Source organism: Chlorocebus sabaeus, chromosome 24 (genome assembly GCF_047675955.1).
Source record: "Chlorocebus sabaeus isolate Y175 chromosome 24, mChlSab1.0.hap1, whole genome shotgun sequence".
Taxonomy (NCBI): Eukaryota; Metazoa; Chordata; class Mammalia; order Primates; family Cercopithecidae; genus Chlorocebus; species Chlorocebus sabaeus.
Genome location: NC_132927.1, coordinates 74172720 through 74184487, shown reverse-complemented (window position 1 = coordinate 74184487; position 11768 = coordinate 74172720).

Here is an 11768-nt window from a genome sequence, read left to right as displayed (position 1 = left end):
GCCCTGCCTGGGCTGGCCCTGTAGAGGAAGCGGACTCCCAAAAGCTGCTTGCCAATGCGGCTATCAGGCCTTCCTAGGGGCCTGGGGATGGGAGGTGAGGACAAAGGCCTGGAAAGGTCTTACAGGAACCATCTAAGGCAGGTCTGTGGGGCCAGCCAGGGCTCACCAGGTGTGCTTTGCATTCTGCAACTGCTTCAAGCCTTCTTATATCCTTTCTCTCTAAGTCTCAAAAATATTCAGGGTCAGTATTGTTATGTTCACCAAATATAAAACCAAATAATTGTGAGCAGTTATTGATGGGTTTAACCTAATGCCACATATTGTCCAGCTCTGTCATTTAGAAATGTCCTCTGTCCCCCGGAGATCTGCTCCTGGATGGGGGTACAGGACAGCATCCCCAGACAGTCCATGAAGTCTCAAGTGATACATGGAGGGCAGGCCTCCTCAGCTGAAGAGACCTGGCAAAATCACAATCAATCGTGTGATGCAGGAGTTTCCCAGGAGGGTGCACCGCTGGGTGTAAGGGATTGTCCAACTCTGTCTCTTAGATGCCCTATAACGTAGTTATCACTTGAGGCCACATGGGGAGTAGGGGCCTTGTGTCTGAGCTGCAGATTCCAAAGCTCCCCAAAAGGGTGTTTATATCCAAAGAGAGAAATGGCCACAGAGCGTCCACAATTGTGATGAGAGAAATAGGCTTTGTTCCCTCCCCACCTGCCTTGAAGGACGAACTAGTGAATTCCCAAAGAAAACCATTGTGAGTTGACTCTAGTCAAGAATGGCCAGCAAAGGCATCCTGGGAAAGTTCTAAACTGGAATCTGAGGGTTGAGCAGAATCTGGGTGTAATGGAGGTAGCTCAGGCAGGGGCTTCGGGGTGGGGGGCAGCAGTTTGAGAGGAGGAGAAAAAGACCTCTTCAGTAGCCCTAATGAAAGCTGAGATGGCAGACAGGGAACAGGGAGGTAGGAACCCGTGCGGGATGCAGCTGCAGAAGAAAAGAGCTGCTAGAGTTTTCTGGGCACTGAGGGCCCCTCAAAGATGGGGGTCTCTCCAGATGAGGAACAGAGAGCCACTGGGGAGTTTAAAGTAGATGTAACATAGTCAAACGTGTGCCCTCAAAAATAATTATTTTCCTCTTTTCTTTCCTTCTTTTTCCTCCCTCCCCACTGCCCTCCCTCCCCACTCCCTTTCTTGCTTCCTTCTTTCCTCCTTCTCTCCCTCCTCTCCTTCCTTCTCTCCAACCCTCCCTCTCTCCTTCTCTCTTTCTTTCTTTTTCTCTCTCTTCCTCCTTTTCTTTCTCTCTCCCTCTTTTTTTCTTCCTTTCTTTGACTTACTTATCTCTGCCAAGATGATGTTTACCGTCAATCTAAGAAACAAAGATGTTCACTGCCAAGCTAAGAAATGGCTCTTTTTTTCTGAGGGATTTCAAGTATTAGCTAGGAGTTTGAGAAGGTGGACATAAAGCAGGGAATCCTAAACATGCTGGGATTGCACTGATGGTACTGCCCAGTTTCCACAGGTTTGGAAAACTTCCCCAAGATGTCCTTGGTGTTTGAAGCTCAGGTTAAAAGCCTCTGCCTGAGGTCTTTGCCAGGCCTGGATACCTAAACAATTCATGTTCCCTCAACCACATCTCCCGTCCATGCTCATGGACAGGCCTGTTTCTTTGTGTTCCCATAATCCCCAGGTGACCCTAGGCCCAGAATGTCACCTGGCGGACAACATTCCCTCTGTTTCCTTGCCTTGGCCTTTCCAGTGCCAGGTTGTCAGGAGACCACACATATTCATAGGTGGGAAGGACCTGAAAATGCTGCCAGGGCAGAAGACGCTATTCCCACTCCTCACCTTGGCTGTTCTGGTTCTTTGGGCCTGGATCACCCTACCCTCAGACGCAACACAAAATGTCCTCTCTTCCACAAAGATCTGCACCTGGATGGGGGTACAGGGCAGCACCCCCGGATTGCACGTGAAGTCTCATGTCGTACATGGAAAGCAGGCCTCTGCTGCTGGAGAGACCTGGCAAAATCACAATAAATTGTGTGATGCAATTTCCCAGGAGGGAGCACACATGGGTGTAAAGGATTGTCCAGCTCTGTCACTAAGGAAGGAAACAGACTGTCTTTCTGCTTGCCAGCTATTTCCTTAGGGCTCATGGAACCCCTGAAGGAAGCAATAAAGATCTAGGAAAAAAAAATAAGTTCTTGCTTCCTCTTGCATGAGACATAGTGTCAGGGAAGCTCCCTTGGGGAAGGTGACACTTCTGTTGCAGAAAGAGAGAGAGACCATGTAAGAGATAAGGAGTAGCTTCAGACCCTTGACCGTGGGATGTCGGGTTAAAAAGCACAAAGACATTCACATTGTTGTACAATTGCCACAAAATCATTTGCTCTGAAATGGTTAATTTTATGTTACATGAATTTCCCCTCAATTTTTCTCAAATTTCAGAAAATGCATTTTCTGGGTAAAGATGTTTTTTAAAAGGGCACAAGACATGTTGAGAAAAGGGTGCCTGTGGAAGTGAGTGAGAGACAGGCAGTACCTGGCCCTGGGGGTTCACCCACCTATGGGACACCTGCCTTTCAGAGAATCCCTCACATGGCCCACGTTCCTGCCACACACATGTGGCTGCTGGATTCATGTGGCCTCTGAGCTCACTGCCACTGCATTTCTGTCTGTTTGGCTCCAATCCCATTGCCCTGATGTGTGTGTTCAACAGAACCTCCACGTTTATTGCTTTCCTCCTGTTGAGCCAACTAAGTGAGGATTTAGACCACTTGGCTGCTTTGGGAGTCACGCTAGTGTTTGTATGGGGGAATCCTCAAGAGTATTCAAAGCCTGTGCCTTCAACTAAGCTCCATGATCCATCTTGCCCTCCATGGCTAGACCTGGTCCTAGAATTCTGCCTGGCATTATCCCTTATGCCTCAACTGTGTCCTCACACTTATCCTTGGGTATACATTACAATGAATCAATTCTGGCCTCTCTTGTGTCCTACCAGCCTGAGACAGCCCAGCCTTTGGGATCTTCCACAGGGACCAGATGCTACCTCTGGTTTGCACTGATCTTATGAATCCACGCTTTGGACTTTGCAAGTGGCCCATTTCATTCCTTCTAATGCTGACATTGTCCTCTCTTAAAGGGATTACCGGCCAGATCTGGTGGCTCATGCATATAATCCCAGCACTTTGGAAGGCCGAGGTGGGCAGATGACCTGAGGTCAAGAGTTTGAGACCAGCCTGCCCAACATGGCAAAACCCCGTCTCTACTAAAAATACAAAAAAATTAGCCAGGTATGGTGGTGCGCACCTGTAATCCTAGCTACTTGGGAGGCTGAGGCAGGAGAATCGCTTGAACCTGGGAGGTGGAAGTTGCAATCAGCCGAGATTGTGCCATGCCACTGCACTCCAGCCTGGGTGACAAAAGCAAAACTCCATCTCAAAAAAACGGGAGGGTGGCGGTTACCTGGGGCACCAACTTGCATGCAAGAACTCATCCCAGGAAGCAACTAGGGACAGTGTGATCCTTGCAGTAACGTAAAGTAAAGAGAACTGGCAGCCGAATTCAACTATGCTGGAGAGGAACTCCTGAGGCTACAAGTGCCTGTGGCATCTGCATCTCACTTCTGAGCCACTCTGTTGGCTTGAACTTCCATGTTTCTCTGTCCATTGTGGTCTCAACCCTCTTTGCCAAACTGATTGAACGTTGGAAGTAAATCTACACTAGAAGCTGTCACCCAGGGACTATCCAGCTATGAGGTGACCCCATGAGGTCACTGAAGACTGAGTCTCCCCCTTCTGGGTGGAGTCTCAATGAACCAGCTGGGGTCCATCTTCAGGAGGATTTGATGTGGATGTCCAGAGAAAAGTAGATGGGGAGGCAGGAGCGGCAGAGACAGCCACAGAGGGTGACTGGGATAATAGGATAGCAGAGCCTCAGGTGAGGGGAGAAGTTTGACCCCCCAATGTCCTGCCACCAAGGCAATGGGGTGGCAAGAGTTGAGCGGTAGGTGGCTGCTTGAATGTCCTGATGCCTAGAAGGCCATGGGTTCTGCTTGTCCATGAGTTCCCTCTGCTTTCTCTTTCCTGGAAACCCCGTGGGATATGGAAAGAAACATTTATTGACCAAATGTATTAGATTAGTGCAAAAGTAATTGCGTTTTTGCATTACTTTTTTTGTTGTTGTTGTTTGAGGCTGAGTTTCACTCTTGTTACCCAGGTTGGAGTGCAGTGGCACGATCTCGGCTCACTGCAACCTCTGCCTCCCAGGTTTGAGTGATTCTCCTGCCTCAGCTTCCAGAGTAGCTGGGATTACAGGCACGCACCATCACCCCCAGCTAGTTTTTGTATTTTTAGTAGAGACGGGGTTTCACCATGTTGGCTAGGCTGGTCGCAAACTCCTGACCTCAGGAGATCCACCCGCCTTGGCCTCCCAAAGTGCTGGGATTACAGGCGTGAGCCACTGCACCTGGCCTGCATTACTTTCAATGGCAAAAACAGCAATTACTTTTGCACCAAACTATACTTGAATATGTCTGTACTTCCTGAAATCCCCCCCAAAAAACCAAGCTGGACTTAGAATAAGCCCAGAATAAGAAGACAAAGAACCGGAAGTCAAGGTTTTACCCAGAGAGAAAGGAGAGAAATGGAAAGGAAGATGAAGCCAAGAGACAGAAACTAGGCTGAAAGTGAACAGACACAAACCCTGATATTTGACATGGACACCAGTGGGCAGTTGCTCCCCACCCTGGGGGCACAAAGCCTGTTGGCCTGTCTGACAGGCCTAGAGATCCAATGCCCAGACAGACATGCAAGTGGCAAAATCCTGGGTGCCCTGAATTCAGAAAGAGCTTTTGGTTTACAGACATACCTCAGGGAGAGACAGTCCTAAAAACCAGGTGCCTCTTCCCTGCCCTGTCGGCAAAGCCGTGATGAATGATTCCCTCTCTCCGGAATCTGTAGGCCTCTTGACTCTTTTAGACTTGCCTAATAGACTTTGATTCAAAGCCGAAATGAGGTTTAAGCTGCTGATAGCATGTCTCGGCTACTTCGGGAAAGCAATGCTGGGTGCTGATGCTGGAACGCCAGCAAAGGGGGATTAGAAGTCTCGGCTGAGTTCTGCCGCTGCGGCTCTGTGTTACTATTAAGAGGGATGGATTAATATCAAGTTTCAGGGATCTGGTTGCTCACTGATACTGCTTAATTATCCAGATAAGTGATCGGCATCCAAGCAAGAGTGGCAGCATAAATCTCAAAGCCATCATCTTTTTTTTTTCCCCCTTCTCTTCTCTTCTCTTTATATTTATTTATTTGATTTTTGGAAAGAAAGTATTCATTTAAGTATCACTGCGATACCTATTTTAAAATTCTCATTAAGCTTGAAACACAAACAGCAGTTGTGGCTGTGTTAATTTTTTGTCGTTAGTCACATCACAGGAGGAAAAGGGTAGTGTTTGCAGTGGCCAAAGGTAGCCAGCAGCCTCTGCCCCCTCCCTCCCTCCTGCCATTTACTCTAGAAGGCCCCCGTCTCTGTCTCCCACCCTGCCCTTGTGCTCACGGCAGGGAGCGACTGGCCCCTCTCTGGGGCTCACATCACAGGCTAGGAGCATCTGCTCTTCCAGCCGGGTGGAGGCTGGGGGTGGCCAGGGCTGCCTCCTGGGCAGGGGAGCCCGCCCCTCTGCCTCTTCGCCTTCTGTCTTGGCTGGTAATTTTATCCCGTGAAGAATCTTTTCCCCCTTCTCTCTTGCTCTCTCTGTCTTCTGGGCCCTGCTCCACTTGAGCTCATTGTGTTACTCCTGTCGCCCTGATTAGCGCTGTCTGGCTCAGGGCGCACCCACCTGAGGCTGGGATTAAGGATCAAAGGCAGGCCAAATGGAGCAGCCCAGCCTGCTCCTTCCGTGCCTGTAAACACCCTTTAGGTCTCTGTCTTTGACCCATCTGCTGCTTCCTTACTTGAGTCAGATGCTCTGTCTCCTAATTAGGCACTGACTGTCCATCAGGCGCCCAGCTAGGCACCAGCCAGGACTGATATCTCCCAGGCCCTCAGGAGAAGGCCCCCCTGCCCCTCCTCACCACCACACTCAAGGACCCTGCTCTTCTCCTGTTGCCTGGATGGCCATTGCCTTCCATGGGACACTCCCGGGTATCAGTCAGCTCCCAGGATCCAACAAACCGGGCAGCTTCTCACCACTGGGCCTTCACTCAAGCTGAGATGTCTGCCTGAACTAGCCTTCCTCTTCGTGAGGTCAGCTCTTACACTTTAAGAACAGATGGTGTTCTCAACCTTCACTGTGCATCAAACTCACCTGGAAAGTATTTCAACATCCCGTGCCCAGGCTCCATCTCAAAGGTTTCAATTCAGATGGTCCATGGACATCTGGACAGGGGGATTTCTCTATAGAAACACCCAAGTATTTCAGATGGAAACCACTATGCTAAGGGGCAATCGTTCTCAGACAGTCAGATCAAGTGCCCCTGTGGGTCTCTGGCAAAGCCTAGTCCACAGCAACAAAAATATGAACCATCATTATAGCCATGCTGTGGATTGAGGCCAGAGCTCTGTGTAAAATGCCTCCCTTTCTCCCTAAGGCCTTATGCAAGGTGACTGGGGACAGAAGCTCCATGAGCCAGTGGGGTGCAGACAGGTGGAGTACAATGCAACTTTCCATTCATGTGTCTGCCCCTTCCCTACACCATGGGAATTTTGCAGGCAAGGATTGTATTTGAAACTTCTTTTCATCTTTGCAGTGGGTTGAATTGTGGCCCCCCAAAAGATATGTTCATCTTGAACATCAGAATGTGGCTTTATTTGTAAGGTCTTGGCAGATATAATGACAGTAAGGATCTCTAGATGAGTTTATCCTGGGTTAGGGTGAGTCCTGAATCCAATGACGAATCCTCATTAGATAAAGGGATGCAGACACAGAGACACACATGTGAAGACAAAGACAGAGATTGGAGTGATGTGTCTACGAGCCAGGAATGGCACCCGGAGCTAGAAGGCATGGAAAAGATTCTCCCTCAGAGCCTCCAGAAGGAACTGTGCCAGTCAACACTTTGATTTCAGACTTCTGGTCTCCAGAATAGTGACGCAATCTATTTCTACTGTTGCAAGCCACCTAGTTTGTGGTGATTTGTTATGGCAACACTAAGAAACTAAAACAATCCCCCAGCATCTATCAGGATGGTTCCCAAGAGGTTCTCAGCACGTCCTTGTTGAATGAATGAATGAACTGTCATGCCCAGCACATTCCTGCTCAGAACCAGGCTCACAATCCCAATCCTTCTGTCAAGGGAGGAAAAGCTGCAGGACCTTGAGAGACTTGCTTATGGGGACATAGAAACAGGAGGCAGGGTTTGATCCTGAGCACAGCTCTGAGACCCCAGGTCCAGAAGCCATTCCCCCATAACACACCCAGGCACATGTGAGGGCAAGATCAAGACTGAGTCTCTAGCTCCTGCGGCCACCCACAGATCTTCTTAGTTTGGCGCCATGATATTGAAGGCCAGCCCACGTTTCCTAATTTCTTGCTGAGATCGAGGGTTTCAAGCTGCCTCGTTGGCTTCTTAGGGTTTTGCTGATGTACTTCGTCCCAGCTGCTGGAGTGGGGGATAGGGTGGGGACGAGGCAGATCTCTATTCCCATTTCTGTAAGACCAGCCCCACTGTATCTGGTTCACATACCAAAATTTCCCACACACTATTATTTGGGGAGAAAGAAAAAGGACAGTTTGCATTCCAATGCTTAACATAAATAATTGAGATGTCTTCCCGCAAAGTGCAACATCCTCTGAATTGGGTGCAGGGAGAAAAGCCTTCAGAACCTGTATTGTTAAGATACCCTTCCTGTGGTTTTCTTGCCTGCCATTCCCAGTGCAGACTGGAGGTCAACCAGCGTTGAGATGCTCCTCAATGCAGAAGCCCTCACAATGGAGAGAGAGGATTTGGGCTCTTGTTCCTGCAGGACCCCTCAGTCTGCATAGTGCATGGTCTGGTGGCAGGAAGCCAAGCTCCTTTTTGCCCCTTTGTCCCTGCCACGTCCTGAGCCTCTGAAGAGAGATTTATGGCTCCTGCTTAAGCTGGTCCAGGGATGTTTTACTCCTCAGTGGCCTAGAAGCTGGACCCGAATGAAGTCAAGGAAAGAGGTATTTTTGTTTTTTATTGCCTGGTTCCTTTTAGAGCAGTTCTTAGATGGTGGTTACCTCCTAGTAGGTCAGTGGCTTCCAGTCATGTCCATCAGTTCTCTGCATGCACTCTGGGAGAAGCCAGCGACACTCCCAGCCTCAAAGCCTTTGATGGCCTTTCCCTGCCCTGAGGATGGAAACGTTCCCCCACAGCCTCCAACCTCCTCTGCTCTTAGCCATGCCGCCCTGGCCCTCCTGCTTTAGGCTCAGCCTCGTCATTCTTCTGTTTCCTTCCTGAAGCATCATGTGGATGCAGGCCCTTTGCTTACCCTGAACTTTCTGCCAGGGATATAACCCACACCCATTTCTCCTAATTAGCTTTTTCTTATTCTTCAAATATTTGTTCTGCTTTTACAGGCCTAGGAAAGCCTTCAAGATCCCCCCAGGTAAGGTCAACCTCCCCATTAGAGACGCTATGTTCTTTCCCCTGTGCTTATGCCGGCTGTGATTAGAACTCTCCATGAGGTGCCTGTATGGGCCATTGCCTGTCTTCCTCTGTATAAGCTCAGGAGGGCAGAGGTCATATAGCTGTGTGCACCTTGGTGTCCAGGCATCAAGTCCCGAGCCGAGCACATGGTGCACATACAGAGGTTAGTGGGTAAGATCAAGGAGGGCAGGGTTAGTCAGCAGAGAGGGGCCAGGCTGGCCAACTCTTCAGCACCCTCACACACTCATCCTTGGCTCATTTGACCCTGGCATTAGCCTGACTAGCAGACATTAATATCTCCTTTCCCTGGCAAGAAAATGGAAACATCCAGAATGTAGTCCCTTGGCTAAGCCACAGGAAAGGAATAAGTGGTGGAGGAATAGGAACCCCAGATGGGCATGGGCACAGTCTTCAAGGAACAGAAAGTTGGCTCTGAATAAGGGCATTGCCTGAGTCTTATTCTGTGTGACCGTGATGGTTGGCATTGGGAGGAAGATCGCAAACACAGGGCAACAGAGAAATGGGGATGAGGAAGAATGAGCTGGAACCCTGGCTCTGTTATTCCAACCTTCATCAAGTCCTTTAGCATTTACTAAGTGTTCATGTCTGGAAATGGGTATAATAACACCCACTGTTCTGGTAGTGTAAGGTGTGGTTGCCAGTCATCGCAGACTGTGAGCTTATTGATGACACCGTCTTTCTTCACCATCTTGCTCCCAGAGCCTACCAAGGTGCCAGGCATGTAGTATGGACTGAAAAATATCCTAAATACAATGATAGAATATTAAAAAATAACAAGTACTGGCTGGCCACAGTGTCTCACGCCTGTAATCCTGGCACTTTGGGAGGCCGAGGCAAGCAGACAACTTGAGCCCAGTAGTTTGAGACCAGCTTGTGCAACATGGCTAAATCCTGTCTCTACAAAACTTACAAACATTAGCCAGGGTGGCGGTGTGTACCTGCAGTCCCAGCCACTTAGAGAGGGGGCTGAGTTGGGAGGATCACCTGAGCTCGGTGGTCAGGACCGCAGTGAGCTACGATTGCACCACTGCACTCCAGCCTGGGTGACAGAGTGAGACTCAAAACCAAAAACAAAAAAACAAACAAACAAAAAAACAAAGGAAAACAATTATTAACATGATATGGGGCTTCATCAGTTTATAAAGCATCTTTATACATACTGTTGCCTTTAGATCTGACTTAAATAGAGGAATTGAATCATGTAGCCTGTTCTGATGAGATACATGGCAACTTTGACCAGGGGTTAAGAGGCAAGAACACAGAGATTTAAGATGGACATCAACATGACTTAGTGGGAGACTGGCCTTAAGGGTAGAAGAGTTGAAGGTGTATCACTGTTACATTTAGTGTTGCCAGCAAGGAAACCTGTTCAGGGAGACAAAACAAGAGACCGCAGCTCTCCCAATCAGTGTCAAAAATAAAACTCTAATGAAGACTTAAAAAAATATATATGACTTAAAAGGTGGTGTCCAAACCAGAGAGCTTTGAGAGGGGAAGGACGTAACACAGACAATTAAGCCAGGACAACAGATATAAACCAACACTGTCCTGGGCACAGCAGAGTGTATTATCAGTCTGTTTAAAACTGGCTGGCCACGGTGACTCATGCCTGTAATCCCAGCACTTTGAGAGGCTGAGGTGGGTGGATCATGAGGTCAGGAGTTCGAGACCAGCCTGGTCAATACGGTGAAACCCAGTCTCTACTAAAAATACAAAAATTAGCCAGGGGTGGTGGCGCAACCCTGTAGTCCCAGCTACTTGTGGGGCTGAGGCAGAAGAATTGCTCAAACCTGGGAGGCGGAGCTTGCAGTGAGCCGAGATCATGCCACTGCACTCTAGCCTGGGCTACAGAGTGAGACTTCATCAAAAAACAAACAAACAAAAAAAAAGTTATTCACAGGTACACAGCTACAGTATTATGGCTATTATGATGACAATACAGTTAGGATGACAACTAAAGTAATTTTATGACTAAAAATTTTCTGCCTTTACATTACTTGTTTATCCTGACTTCACAATTTTATTTATTTTTATCATCCCAAGTCCAACTGAGGAACGATCTCTGAAAGTAGCTTATAGGCATGGGTGATGTGATTCGTGTCCAAGTCACACTAATCTTTTCCATTTTCCTTTCTTCTGTTAGGCTACCAGCCTGGAATAGCTGCAGGGGGTTCCTCTCAGTTATAAGAGATTCTAGACCAGAACTCCCTTCTTCAGCAGTCTGTGGCCACCGCTGGGGACAGGTCAGGCCCATGAGGCTGCTGTGTCCATCACCCCACATGTTAAGGTACGAGTATATGTGTGTAGATGTATATTTGTGTCACACTTCCTTAAGTTGCATATGAGTTTTGAAAATTCCATTATTTAATCAGCTTCAGCTTAGAGAAAAGAAAAGAGTTCATTAAAACTTCACCTCTTGAAGAACTTGTCCTCAAATCCGAATCTATTCCACTCAGGTGAGCACACATTCACAGTCGTAGTTATGGGATGCCCTATAACTTAGTTATCCCTTGAGGCAGATGAAATTAGAATGATCAAAATTAGAATCATGGAAAGGATTTTTAATAGACCTTTTTAGGAGAAAAAGAAGGATGCCTGGAGAGAGGTAAGATTGTTATTTCTGAGTCTTTTTTAAATTATAAAAAATATTCAGCATACAGAAAAAGATGGCACATCATAATAAACACAACCGTACCCCAACCATCACACCTTCATTTGTTGAATCGTTAACAGTATCTATTTCTGTCTGTAAATTCATCATTACTAAAGTAATTAAAGCCTCCTGTTCACCCTTTTCTCAAACATTCCTTTCCTTTCTCTCCTCAAAGTCAACAAACTGCCACTTTAACATATTTCATTCTTCCCATATAAATTGCATATTTGTCTTTATTATCCATAATTATCATTTATGTATTTTGCTTAATATTAAACTTAAGATTATGTACATCGTGTGATACACAACGTCTAACATACTGCCACTCTAAACACAGCAATTTTGAGATTTTTATGTTGTTACACGGATCTCTACTTCATTCATGTTAACGGCTATATGGTATTTGAAAGTATGAATATATCACAATTTTAATACATTCTCCTGTTGGTTATTTAGGTTTCTGTTTTCTGCCATTACAAACAATGCTAG